This window comes from Drosophila tropicalis, unplaced genomic scaffold (assembly GCF_018151085.1).
Source record: "Drosophila tropicalis isolate 14030-0801.00 unplaced genomic scaffold, ASM1815108v1 contig_593, whole genome shotgun sequence".
In the NCBI taxonomy this organism is placed as follows: domain Eukaryota; kingdom Metazoa; phylum Arthropoda; class Insecta; order Diptera; family Drosophilidae; genus Drosophila; species Drosophila tropicalis.
In genome coordinates, this window is record NW_027173070.1 from 10,332,756 (window position 1) to 10,347,731 (window position 14,976).

General features: G+C 37.4%; 1 protein-coding gene across 1 annotated transcript in view; it reads right to left on the bottom strand.

The window, feature by feature from the left end:
• The window catches only part of luna, a 132,252-nt gene that overhangs the window by 90,161 nt on the left and 27,115 nt on the right, over window positions 1-14,976 (bottom strand).

The window sequence follows — 14,976 nt, forward strand, 5'->3', positions numbered from 1 at the left end:
CCTACCCCACTCTTCCTCACGCATTGTCATCTTTCCCTTTCGCACTTTTATTTATTTTCATACATACTATCTCGTTCTCTTTCTATTTGTGTGTTGTCTGTTTATATTTTTAGTATAAAGTTTTTTGCTTATTCAAGCGGAAATAAGATAATGAATGGGTCTCTCTAGTTCTGACCGACTGACCGACCCGACTGAAAGTATTTAAGTTTCACTCTTAACTATAAATTGAGTGGTTCAAGAGAGAGAACTCTTCTTTTCCCATATATAACTTAATTAAAACCGAAGTACAGTTGACTCACAAGACGACTAATATCATATGAAGAAGAGCAAAACAGGAAAAAAAAAGAATAAACTTGAAATAATTAAAAACCACAAAAGTGGTGAAAAGAAAATGCCCTGGAAAAAAAATAAAACCAAACGAACCACAAGAAACAAGACGGGAGAAGCAAAAGAGGCGGGGAGCAAGATGAACAAAAGGCTCCAACTGAAGGCAGGAAGCAAGATAAGACCTCAAGTGGGAAGTGGCTTAGCTCTCTGGAAGGGATTACAAAAGGGGTTAATCAACACCCAGGCAAAAAAAGGAAGAGAAAAACCAAACATGAAGAGAGAGGGAGAGAGAAGGCAGCGAAGGCCTTTTGGAACTTGTCGTGTGTGTTTATTTATGACAAGATGCTTCATCATAATCAGTAACTGACACTTGTAGAGGCCACAGTGCAGCAGCAACAGCCGCAGCCGCAGCGACACGTGCAACACCTTGGATAAGAAAAAAAAAAAAACAAAAAAGAGGTGGCAGGCAGAAAACGAGGCAGAAACCAAGCCAAAAAGGACCTAAAGGAGTGAAGTGCCTTAATTGAAGTGATGCTCAGGCCACAAGCTGTGACACTACACCAAGTGAGAGAGGGGCAGAGAGAATGAGAGGGCAGAGAACACATGCTGAGCTTCTTCTACTCATACTCCTACTCCTATTCCTATTCCTTTGCTTATCTCATCCTTCTCCTCCTCCCTTCCACCGAATTAATTAAGAAAGTAAACCCAAAGTATAAGCTTAGAGTAAGCAACATCTGCTGCTCATAGGTTGTTGTTCTTGTTTCCCCCTCCTCCGGACGAATTCTTCACTTTTAAGACAAAAAACTTGTTTTTGGGCCAATGTCTTGTGAACTTGTCTTGTCTTGGCTCTTCTCTCATCATCACTAAATATATGTATAACAATAAAGTTCTTTAAGTTATAGTTATGGCTAACCCTTTTTGAAATGCTTTCAAGACACTTTACATAATTTTTAGTTTCTCTCCAGCAGAATCCCAAGCATGAGTCGAGTCAAGTGTCTCTCAAATGAAAGATACAAATCAGAGAAGCACAAACAAATAGACCTCCACAACGAGTAAGAGGGGGGAATGGGACAAAAAAAGAAGAAAAAAAAAACAAGTAACATTTATTTTGTATAGAATTTCAAAAGTTGATTTTTTTTTATGCTTCAAAATTGATTTTCGAGTACAAGCAAAATAATCAATTGCCATATAAGGCAAAATACACACACTAAAAGACACAATTCACAAACGAAACGGCAATTCGAAGCAGCAACAGCAACAATATTGGAACATAAAAATGAAAAAAAGAAGCACAAAAAAGAAAACCTCACAAAACACATAAAATTTTTCACTTAGGTTTTGTGTTTGAGGCAACGCCAAAATACCCTTTATCTAAAGAGATTAGATTTAAACTTTTTCTAGTAACTAATATAAAGTTAAGCAATCTAACGAAACTTGTTCCAATGCATTGTGAAAATTAATTAACAATAAAATTATATATATTTGCGATTTTAATTTGAGATTATCATGAATGTTCGATAGGAACTTCCCCTCTTGGAGTTAGAGTATGATCAAGTAGAAATAAATCACATATTGAAGTATGAAGTAAGCATTTTCGCGCCTTTATGGCTCAGGCAATTTCAATAAATTTCGAGCCCCTCTCTCCTCTCTTACAGTTCTTCAATAAGCAAACGAAGAAAAAATTGAAGGCATCATCAAGAAAAACTGCCGAAAAAAAGGAAAAAGAAAAATCATCAACCAAATCACTGAACATGCAAAAGAAATTGTCAAAAAGAAAAAGCTAGGAGATGGAGAATGATGGAACGCTGGGGATGGGGATGGAAATGGGGACGGGTGTGAGGACAATGTAAATGGCGCTAATTTTTCAAAGGAGCCTAATCCTTAGAAAGCGTCAAAAAGAAAGGAAGTGTGTGTGTGTGTGAGCAAAAGGAAAACTAATATGCGTAAAATTAGAGCCAGCTAATTTTAAGTTTAATTTCCTATGGCTTAGCCTTTAAACCAGAACTAAATAAATACGCAAAAAAATGAGAGAGAGAGAAAAGAAAACCCAATGGATAATCAAAACCCTTTTGCTCTGCTGTCATCGGTGCCACCAGACAGAAAGAATCAAAGAAGGATAAAGGGATGCAGAGACAAAGAAGAGACAAAAAGCTGGCCAGGAAAATGAAAAAGACCAAAAACATGCCTTTTGACAGCTGCCGAAACTTTTTGCATGACATTTATCACTGTCGCATAACAAATGAGCGACAGCAGCAGCAGGAGCATCAGGAAGAGCCAGAAGATGACTAGGCAGAGGATATACACAAGGATGAAGAGCAGGAAGAATGATAACCCCAACAACAACATTAAAATTGGCGGCAAAACTTTGCCCCACCTACGCAGCACACACGAATACAAAATATAAAAACCCAAAATCAAGAAAACTCCTCAGCCTTCTCATATACATAAACTTAAAGTTGTCTCCCAAATCGCAGGAACCGGAGACCTTATACCCCCCAGCCTTATCCCAGAGCCAGACCCAAGCTTAATCTTTAAGTTGTAGCCCAGACACTCCAACCTCAACTCGATGCTTGTGGGCGACTCCTTCCTCTGTTCCCCCCCCAGATGCTACTCTTGTTGTTCCCCTTCTTCCTGTTGTCTGCTCCTGATATGCTCCACATGACACATGAGTTGTCAATGCAATATAATAAATACGATTTTTGACTTTGTTAAAGCTGCTGCCAAGGCGTGTCGTCATCGGCAGTTGCTCCCCTTGCTCGCCTTCCCCTTCCTATCCTTTGGCATTCTTTCACTGATTCATCCTCCCTTTTGTGTGTGCGCATTAGGCCGCAGGCGGAGGTTTTGTATAACAGCAAAGTAGAAGAAAAAAAAAAAATACAAAAAAATAAAAGGATAATATGCATAAAATGCTCAAGTTTATACGCACCAGTTAAAATGTCATTTTGAGCTTATGCGTAGAGCACAGCAACCAACAACAAGAACAACAACAAGGAGAAACAGAAAAAAACATAATATGGAGTGTGAGATGGAGAAAAAAATATGTCAACCAAATCGAAAATATTTTATACACTTTAAAGAATATTTTAACTGAACATTTGATATCCAATGCTTAAGTTGTTAAATCTAAATTGATTCTTAGTAAATTGTATTTATTCTTTGTCAAGCAACTAAGACGGTTAGAATTACTAAAGTGTTCATCAGAGTTGAGTCAATTAATGGATATTATCTTATACCTAAATCATATCGTGAAGTCTGAGTCGCTATGACCCTTAAGTATTTAAAAGCTTATAGTTCTCTAATACATAGTTAGCCAATATATTGTTTAATCTGACAAAAATTCCAATATCTTTTCTTTTTTGTTTAGCTCAAATAGAAAACATTTACCTGCTATATTTTTTGAATATCTTTTGTTTTATCTTTTCTTTATGTAATACTCACTATAGTCAAATTATTATCTTCTTCTTTAAGATTGAAATTGATCTTTATTTCTTGTCTTTGACTTGTCTCTGTAAAGTCTAATAAGATCTTTAAGATCGGAAATATTTCTAATTATAAGCTATTTATCCTATAAGCTAAACTGGGCACCGATCTGTCTAAACTAAACTAAACCTTTAAAAGTAATTAAAAGTCAGTACTTTACTAGGCATTTAAAATCAAGAATAATGAATATAATATAATCATAGCAAGTTTTTGTTTCTTTTTAGTTTGAGTCTTATATACATTTATAATTTTAATTTTTCGCATGTAATTTTACACTTTAAATCTCAAAAATGAGTTTTAAATTGTTGACTCTCATTTCTAATCTACAGGTTTGACATGGGAAATCTACCTTTTAAATTATTTGAAATTTCTTTTTCAACTTGATTAACAAAGTGAAGCAACCCTTCGTTTTTTTTTTTTTTTCGTTGCTTCCACTAATGTCGTAAAGGGTAAAGTAAAGGAAAATGTTGAGAAAACGAGAGAAAAGAAGATGAGCATGTGACAGGCAAACAATATAGTCTTTATTGATATGAAGAAGGAACTGCCTGGGTGGGTGAGACAAGATTGGTGAGGAATGGAAAGGGGGGCTGGCAGAGTATAATGCGGTTTGTGGCATGCAATTTAAAATGGTTTACAAAATGCCAAGTTAACCCTGTCTCTGAAGTCTGCCTTCATCTTCTGCTGGTGCTTCTTTTGTATTTACCTTCCACCTTTTGACTGTTGCAATTTCCGTTTAATTATCAGTAAACCAGGCAACAAAAACCAAAAATGAGAAAGAAAAAAAGTAAGGAACAGAAAAAAAGTCCAAGCACTAAGCATATTGCATAAGCAAAGTCATGTAGTTGACCTGAGTTAACATCATCAACTCGCACACACACACACACACAAACACACACAGACACCCAGACCAAAGACAGTGAGAAAAAAAAGGAGAGATATGAAGAGAAGGAGAAACGACCCCATTAGCCGATAGACAAAATCGTAATCCCCAAGCAAATCAGTTGCTGCTGCTGCTGCTGCTGCTGCTGCTGTCGCCGGGTGCCGGTTGCCGGCAACGAGAAAAAAAAAACTAAAAACCCAGACAGACAGAGGAGTCGAGTCGAGTCGAGTCGACTGGAGTTGAATCCTCGTCTATGGTCCATGTTGCACGTGCTAAGGCAACTTGGCTGCATTTGAGCCAAATGTCAAATGCAAAAACAGTGGCTAAGCAGCAGCGGAACTCCCTTTGAGCAGCAGACTGGCCAGTCATAAGTTCGAATATCGAAATGATTACAAAATGGTCAAGAAGAAAAAAAAAATGTCAATGACCGTTCAGGAGCGGCTTTAAACAAGGAAGAATACCGAAAAGGAGCACCTCAGTCCCTGCAACTTTAGAAAACTAATTAAACAATATGTATTAACTTAACTAATCTCTTACTAAAATCTATTTATTAGCAAAACCCATAAAGTTTAGAAAACTTGCAACTTTACGACTGTTAAATTGAAAAAAAAAGGTAACAGGAAACTTTCACATTTTCACAAGAAAAACTTTTTCTTATTGGTTGTTAACTTATTGGTAGAGTGTGTGGCTTAAAGTGTGTTGGCCTAATCCGTCCCTGTTTATGGTTATTTGCTTAGATTTTCTGCCATAATTTTGGTTTTCTTTATGGTCATAGAGAGAGGAAGGCCTGACTATATTTGGTATGATTAAGCAGCCGATGTAATCGATGTTGCTATTGTCGCCATTGCTGTTGCTGAGGGCGTAAAATGAAAGACAGATCATTGAACTGTAAAGACATATACAGAGAGAGAGAGAGGAAGAGAGAATGGTAGAGATTGTGTGTGTGCTATATGGGGTATTTGCTTAAGATTGACCTTGCATCTAGCATTGCCAACACTCAAACGTAAACAAGTAGCTACACTGAGAGAAAACTACACGACCACTTGCTAACACGTACACACACACACTCACACACACACACACATACATATAAATGGGGGAGATGGAAAAATTGACAAGTGAAATGGCAGCTTGATTTTGTGTATATGTATGTATGTGTGGATGTATTTAAGCAGCAGTCAGCATAATGCGGAAGTGCGTGTCTGTAGAGCCACAAGAACATGGCATGGTTTAATGCCATATTCCATTCCATCCTGCCTCCCCTCCCCACCCCCTCCCATCGCCCCCCTGTTTTTAGCAATTTGCTTCTATCTCTCTCTCAAAAGCCTGAGCAACGTTTCGCTCATCAATGCACAATTATTTATTTATATACTAGCATGTCTGTCTAACTGCCCGACGAGAGTGTCCACTACACTACACCCACTCATATCGCTTGACTTGCCCCGCTTCCATTCATTCTGTCAACCCCCTGCTCCCCACTCCCCATCTTGCCACTCGTTTTCTTCACTGCATCATTAAATTAAACTTGTATGAGTATGAGCATTGCTGATGTATCTCTCTCTCTTTCATTCTCTGTTGCTGGCGTTGCTTCTGCTTTTCACATTTCATTGCCAGCCGGCATTTGTTGTTGTTGTTGCTGTTTTTTTTTTTTGGCTTTTGCCAATCAGCAGTACGAGTAATTCCAATTTTATATGCCAAGCTGTGTCTGTATGTATGTGTGTGTGTGTGTGTGTACGTGTGTGTATTTTCTTTTGTATTTTGATTTTATGCCATGCACAAAAACCCAAAAACAAAAAAAAAACAAACATTTCGTGCCGCTTGGCGTTGATTTTTGGTGCCAACGATTTCCGCTGGACAGCAGCAACAACAATGCGAACAACAACAACACCAGTAACAGCAACAAATAGCTCACCAAGGCGGAAAATCAAATATAAAAATACTTAGATTAAATAGCAAGTTATTTTTATTTTTTTTTTTCACCCCACAAATTTTCAAAATGCATAAAAAATAATCGAACACAAAATTTATGGAAATTTTCTTTCGCATAGTTTGAATTCATTTCTCATTCTTGCAAACTTGTTGGCCAATATTCATTACAAGGTTTATAGAGAATATTTGAGATATAATTTTTATTGTTTAAATCAATCATCATCACGGGATTGTCTTTCCCTTATCATGTTTAAACATTTCATAGTTATTTAGAATATCAATCAAATATTTGTTTTGCTTTTAACCAATGAATAAATTATTAAGACTTTAAATTTTTAACTTTTCTTTGCTGCCAGTCTCTAAAGTTTTGTCATATTTTTTAATTCTAATGAAAAGGTTTCTTGTTTTCGACTCTTAAGTTTCAGAAAAAGCCATTAATATTTAGCTACTTTTGCAAAATAAATTCAATTTGATGGCTTAAATATCTTAAGCCAGTCGATAAAAAAAACTCTTTCTGGCATGTAGCAGAATTTTTCATTTAGATTTGCCTTTAATTTGCTATTTAAGCTGAAGCTCGCCTGATGAGAGACATTTTTGCCTGCCCTTTTCTTGTCGTCTCGTTGTTGAGGCAAAAGACATTTTAAGTCGCCAAATTTGGTTCTATATATTAGGTTATAGTTAGACAATTTTCAGCAATGCAATTTTCTTTTCATCCTGCTGCCGTGGCTGTTGCTTGCTCTCTAGTGTCTGCCGGTTGCATTGACAAAAAAGGAGTTGCCCGAGCTATTTTTAATTCAATTAAATGTCATTTGAGCCACTCAACTTTAAATTTTTTACTGCTTGTGCCATAGCGGGAAAAAGCGAACGAAGTGTACAGTGCCGAGAAGAGAGACAGACAGACAGACAGACAGATAGATAGGAAGCAGGAGTGAAGCCGGGCCGGAGCATCAACAAGAGGAACAACAAAATGGAGGCATTCCATTTTGCAGTTTGTTGCATGCAGCACGCGTGGGCACGGCAGTGGATAGAGGATGTTGAGGAAGGAGTGGTAGGAGAAGGCGGAAGAGGAGGAGTAGGAGAAAGAGGATGCAATGATGACGCCAACGCGAATACTGCCAAAAGGATGGAATATGGAGTGTGGAACGGAATACAAACCAGACACAGACACAGCAGACAAACAGACAGTCAAAGGACAGACAGATAGACAGACAGACAGGCAGTTAATCTGCAACGCACACGGGCGATAATGATGGCATATAAACACCCAGGCAAGCGAGCCAAAAAAAAAAAAAAGAACCAGCAAAAATTAAGCTGCATCAAGGAGTGGGTTGCAGCAATTTCCATCATCATTGTTATATCGAAACGTGCCATTTTGGTGTGCAGCTTATGGCTGTATAACAGTTTGTGAAGTGCTTATGACAGTCAATGCTGATGTGAAGTTATATAACAGGTGTATAATAGAAAAATCTCATAAAGATTATCAAACTATTAATGATTGGCAAGTAAGACAATTTAAATAAGCTTGTAAGATTTTCCCACAAATGTGTAATGTCAGTACTAGGACATTCATCGAAAAGAGTCTTGCTTAGTCACATAATTGATGCAACTTTCGTTTAGTCAGTTGAAACTTCAATTGCACCAGAATATTGCTTTGGATGACATAATTTTCTTTGCTGCTGACACTTCCTCAATCTATTCCCCTACGCTTTGTCTACTTTATACTACTTGGTCGCCCCTCGCGCGAGTTTATGGCTGTGGATATTAAACACTTTGTCATTTCTGTGTCAAAATCATGTCAGCGTGAAATGCCAGGCAAACAGCAACAGCAAAAACGAAATTGTCAAGTGTAATAGAAATCAAGTGAGCGAGAGAGAGAGAAAACTGTGGAAAACTGAGGAAAGCTGTGAGGGAAAACTGACAGTCACGCATACCAAGCCGTAAGCCCTAATACACTCTGGCATATTTGGGGCGTGGCAGCAGGCAGCATCACCTGTCAGACCAACAACTGACAACAGCAGCAGCAGCAGCAACAACAAGAACAGCAACAGCAACAACAAATTGTGTCAATGGCCCAGTTTTACTTGGAACTGAAACTAAACCCTTAATTGTTTCACCATGAATCTTATCTATAGTTTAGTTTAGCTTGTTTTTTTTTTTTTTGTTGTTTTTGTTGTCTTTGGTCTTTATCAATTAATTAAAAGCGAAAGTGCAGCGCATATAGTATACATATATCATAAATTATTTACAAAGTCAAAGTCAGCAAATGATTGAGAAATTAAATATTTATGTTGCTGCTGGTTGCTCATTTGAAATGCAACCAAAAAGCAAATAAAAATACACCAAAAACCAAAAGAAAAAAAAGAACGAGACAAAATTTTTGTGGCTGCCGCAAAAGGCATTAAGTAATTGGTGAAACCAACAACAACAACAAAAAAAGGGATCTTCTGCACCCTCTGAATATTTTTTTCCCCCTACATTTAATCAAGTTGCCGCGCGGAGATGTTGCTACCCCCCCTCAAACCTATTCCCAGTCACGTCAGCAATTTTATGTTGCAACATCTCTCGGAACTCATAAAAACCAAGCTTTTAATCGTTGTAGGTCTAACTGAGCGTATAAGCAATTTTCTGCCTGCTACTTCTTGGCATTATTTTTTTTTCTCTCTCTTCTTCTTTTATTGCTGATGAACATCAACAGAGTCACACCCCGGCAATGTGACTGCCTTCTACTTCAACTCCAACCCCTTCCCCTACTCACGTATGCAATGTCAATCATCATTTCCAACAATTTATTATTATAATCATAAATGTTTTCTACCCAACACCAACGGCAGCAGCAACACATTAACAGTCACATCAGCAGCAGAAAATTCTTCAACTGTAAAATTGACAAGAAACAAAATAAAAAACAAAAGAGTTGCTGCTAATGTAACCAATTTTTGTTAGTTCAAAAAAGAAAATCGCCTTAATTTTCCAATAGGCGATGGGGGAGGGCCAAGTATACATAACTTTTCATATGTGAAAAGTCTTTTCCTATGACAGTTAGGAAAACAACTTAACTTTTCCATCTCTTTTGCTCTTTCTTGGCATTTCTCTGACATACTCCCTCAACACATGGTTGCCACTGTCTCTGTCTATCTCACTAGGACACTCTGTTAATGAAAAGTCAACTTGAGCCTGATGGCATGCAAAAGCCAATACAGTCCATGGAGTCCTCCTCACATGCCAGAAGATTGCAAAAGGCAGAGGACCCCAGCAGCACAGCAACATCATCAACAGCAACTGAAAAAACTTTCACTTTATCATTAAGCCTGACAAGCAAGAGAACTTTTTCTCGCTCTTGGCCAGTTTTTCCCAGGCATAAATAGAATTATAAATTGTCTGTTGCTCTCTGTGTGTGTGTGTGTGCGTGTGTATGTGAAAAATCAGTTAAAGTTATTGCATGTCGTCGCAGCAGCAACTTGACATAGACAAATGTTGGCGAAAAGGATAGAAGGATATATATACCCACTACTCGAACTGAAGCCTGTCTTCATGTGCCTGTTGCCAACTTGACGAAAATTGAATTTGGTAACAGCAACACAAAAAATACACAAAAAATACTCAAAAAAAAAAAAAAAAACACCAAAAAAAGGGAAAAGCGAAACAAAACTCAAGCAAATAGAGCAACATTTTCAGCAACAACAACAACAACAACCATGACAATGACAGCGAAAAGCCGGCGAAAAGTACACGTACAGCAACACTAAAAAAAAAAGAAGACAACAACAAAAATGGCGGCATACACAAAAAAAATAAAAGAGAGAAGGCGAAACAGTTAAGGCAAAAGCGTGGAAAACTGTTTGAACAAGGCGACAAGAGGCAAGAGAAGGCAAGCGAGTTGGCCCATCATTACTCTATGTGTGTGTGTGTGTATGTCGCAGCACTAAGTGCCTTTGCTTCGCCTTCATCCTGTCCCCCCCCTGTCCTCCATCACCATCATCTCTTGTGCAATTTCCCGCCATGCTCCACGCTCCTACTCCTCCTCCTGCTTCTGTAGTCCTTGTCTTGTTGTTTGCCTGTTATGTTTTTTAACGTTACGTAAATTGCGTAAATTGTGTGCATTTTATTACGCTACACTTCATGGTGCCACGCCTCCCGTTTCTTGCTCACGCCCCACAATCTTACCATCGCTTCCCTCCCACCCTCTCACTCAACTCACACATATCAACTCTTTTTTGAGGCAAACATTTTGCCATTATTTTTCTTCCTTCTTCTTCTTCTTTGTGTATGTGTGTCTTTCTCGTTTGCTGTCATCTTGTTGGAAAATGTCTTCGTCACTTTTATTAGGTGCAAACTGTTGTCAAGCTGCCTCTTTGCAATGAAGACTTTTCTTCCGCCAAAAAGAAACAGAAACAGAGAAAACTCTTTGCCCAACAGCCATAGATGACCTCGTCAAGTGTTTAAATGAAAATCATCTTGATTGTCTTTTTGGAAAATATTTCTAGGTACAAATAAGACATTTTGACAATCTATTTATAGCTAATTGCTTATACAAAAGTTACTTTTAAACTGAAAATTTGTTTAATCTAGGTCATTTCTAATTATTTTTTCATTAATGGAACATTAAAAGATAACTCTTACAATTTCAAGTTTCATAATAAGTTTCGAAATTTTCTTCTTTCTGCTTTATCCAGTTAATTTATATTCTCTTTTTAGTTAGATCAGATGATACAAAGTTACTTTTCAATTGAAATTATGAATTCTTCAATTTCAGACTGCACTTTTTCTTAATCTAGTCATACTTTAAGCGGCTTTCTTTAAATTGGTAGGATCGACTCAAAATTTTTCCTTTATTTTACCAGGATCTGATAACTTTAGGTAGTAAACAAAAAGGGCAAAAACGTACTTTGAAGTTTATTGTTACTTTCATTTGAGCCGTCTTCCATGGCGTAGGACCCCTTCTCATTGTCTAAGGAACGATAATCGACTTGTCAGACTTACATCCAACAACTCACAAAATATCTTGTTTATCCAGGCAACATATGGCAGAGATCTGCTCGTTCCAAGTTGCAATCATATTACATAAATGGCATAGCAAACAATTCATAATGAAGATCTAATAATGAACATTTACTTTCAAAATTCATATCTGACTCATTTAGGTCATCTAAAATCATTAAGTAATAAAAGAACTATACATATATGTATGGGGCTGTGATTGAATTTCCATTGCTCTACGTTGGCACTTAATCTTTTTATTAAAAATTTTAATACGATTTACGGGCTTAAAAACGTTATATTATATAACTATTTATGGATTACGACCACAAAATGAGCAAGAGAGCGAGCCATGGCAAAAAGCAGCATATCAGTTGTGTTGCAGGCATTTCCCTGGCTTGGCATTGTTATGGCATTAAAATAAAAGGAATTTTCCTCTTTATGGTTTGCCCTTTAACTGTGATAAATTACAACACTTACTCAACACACTCACACACACACACATGCACACTCACACTTTTGTACATTTAATAAATAAATAATGAAAAAGAAGAAAATGAATTCCATTATATGAATACATGTTATATGGAGGAGAGTCTCTCTCTCTCAATGCCAACTCACTCGAATAACAAAGAAACTCTGTCTGGACAGAGAGACAGACCAGTAGATAGACAGATGGACAGGCAATATAAATGATGTTGCACCTAGACATACACACACAGACGAAACTTCGATTGACTATAAAAATTGTACACACTGCGCCCACTACAACAACCAGTTGTTCATTTAGAGTCTGGGTATCAGGGTATTGCATCATCGTCATCATCCACATGGTGGGGCATGCAACAATTGTGCCAAATGTAAATCCTGTTTTTTTTCTTTTTGTGCATTTTCATTTTGGCTTGCAGTTGCAGTGGCTGCCGCAACATATTGTAATTAACCCGTTTGTCAGGCAAATAAATCAAAACCATAACACAACCCTGTGTCACAGGGGGCACACTGCATCGGTGTTGCATTTTTGTTCTCTTTGTTGTGCATTGCAGGTTATTCGAGGTTCGTTGTAGTTATTTTGGGTTGTAGCATTGAAATTTTGCTTTTTTTTTCGCGTGTTTGCTGATGTTTCTGCTCCTGTTGCTGTTTGCTTTGGCATTTTACCAATCCACTCGAAAATTAATTGCAACCAAATGCGTTAAATACTTTCAACGAAAATGGAGGAACGTGCCCGGAATGATTACCACGCTTGGATGACTACCGAACCGTGTGCAATTCCCTCCTCGCGGGATCGCTCGATCGATTGCTTGTCGATGGTTGAACGATCGATTGTTCGAACTGTGTGTGATGTGTATGTGAGTGTTTTGGTTAAATTAATGCCTCAATTTTCGTAGCCTGTCTGTCCTCCACTGTCCCCGCACTGTAAGACTCGCTTCTGGCTACGTGCCATATGCTTATAAAAACTAGCCAAAGAACACAAAAGTAAAACAAACATCAATGTTACGTCTGTGTTTCATTTCGGTTTTCCTTTTTTTTTTCACTTTTCTGCATTTATTTTTATAATTATTTTCTTTATTTTTTGTATTTTTTTCGGTTTTTTTTCCGCTCGCGCCAATTTTGGCTAAATGGCAATGAACTTGAACGTCGTCGCGTGGCGCCCAGCGAATTTTGTGATTTTTTTCTTCTGCCTCTTCGTCTTTCTCTGTGTTTATCTTTGTCATTTAACGTTGTGAGGTTGAGGTGTTTTTTCGTCCGCGGTCACGCGATGCCATTTAGGCATAATAATTAGCCAAAAATAAATTCAAGTGATTCAAATGTTTGCTAAACAAAAAGAAATATATACGTACATATACCAAAACGATGAAGAAGCAAATGATGTAATAATTTTTTTTGTTTACATTAACAAAAAGATTAATATGATATGAAATTGGTTCATTTGCCTTATGACTGATGGGTTATAGTATATGACTTCATTATTTGTTTATTCTTCAAGGTGCATTCGTTTGTTTATTTGCTACAGAAATATTAAACGTAAGATAATGATACTTTATTTGCACCAATCCGATTATATCAATCTGTTGTAGCTAAGAGCTTTGGATTGGGAAATATGTTTTTCAATTTTCCTTTTTATCAACTATCTACATATATTTTGTTCTCTTCAAGACTTGGTCTGATATTTTGCTTTTGATTCAGAGTCGTTTGTTTCATATGCTAATAGAGCTAGACCACTGAAATAAAAACGAATCTAGAAAATATCGAATTGAAGTAGTCAGCAAATGAAGAGACCGCCCGCCATGAACTATTTCTCAGTTGGTGTCCTCAAAGGAATTTCATTCTGTTTTGTATGCTCAAACTATTCCAAACATTTATTCATTATAAAAAATGGTTTATTCAAAGTGAGCCATAGAGCAAGTGAGCAAGAGATAGGTGACTGTAAAGAGTGAACCTTAATGGTTTAAAGACCAGCACAGATATGTGGAGATATTTTTGATTTTTATTATTATTATTTGTAACCACAAATTGTTTAATGCATGCAACTGGACTGAACTGAACTGGACTGGACTCTGAGTTTGTGAATCTGAGTGTGAATGTGATGCTGACTGCTGACTGGAGACCCCAGAGGCAGCCAATGGAACGATTTATGCAAATGGAAAGAACCATGCACTTAGCGCCGTTAAATAAACAAAAGGCATTATCATCCCAGATGGGAGCTAACAGCATCATCATCATCATCAGCAGCACCAGCAGCAGCAGAAACCCACAACCAGTAAAAGCAAATAGCAAAATAGCAGAATGGAGAATGCAGAATTGAGAGAATTCAGAGTCGACGACAACGCACAATGACAGTAAATTTGTTCCCTTTTTTGTTGCTCTATGTTGAAAAATGTAGTTTAACTTATCAAAATGCACTAAATTACACATTAAACAAGAGGAGAATCAGTAGGTTCAATTTTGCTGCTTCAAGTCTCTTGGCTTAATTTGCGTGTGAGCTCATAAGTTTTGTTGTTGTTGCCCTGCATCGATTATGTAAATGCGAAAAATTTCCATTAAATGCATTGAATTCCATTACGAAGGCATCATCAGCCAGCCAGCCAGCCAGCCCAGTCCAGTCCAGACAGACAGATAGACAGTCAGATAGATAGATAGATAGACAGAGGTAACAGTGGTAAGGGGCTAAGAGACTGTAGGCCACTCTAACTTAGAGACGATGTTCATTGTCTTGTGGTTTGTCGATTTGTTGGTGGGGGAATCTCGACACGCCGTTTTGATGAAGACATTTTCCAATGGCTTTGGAATGTTTTGCATTTTATGGCTTTAGCTTCAGCTGAGTTGTAGTTGTAGTTGTTTTTTTGTTATGGTTGGCTTATGCTATTGCAGGGCAAATACTTTAG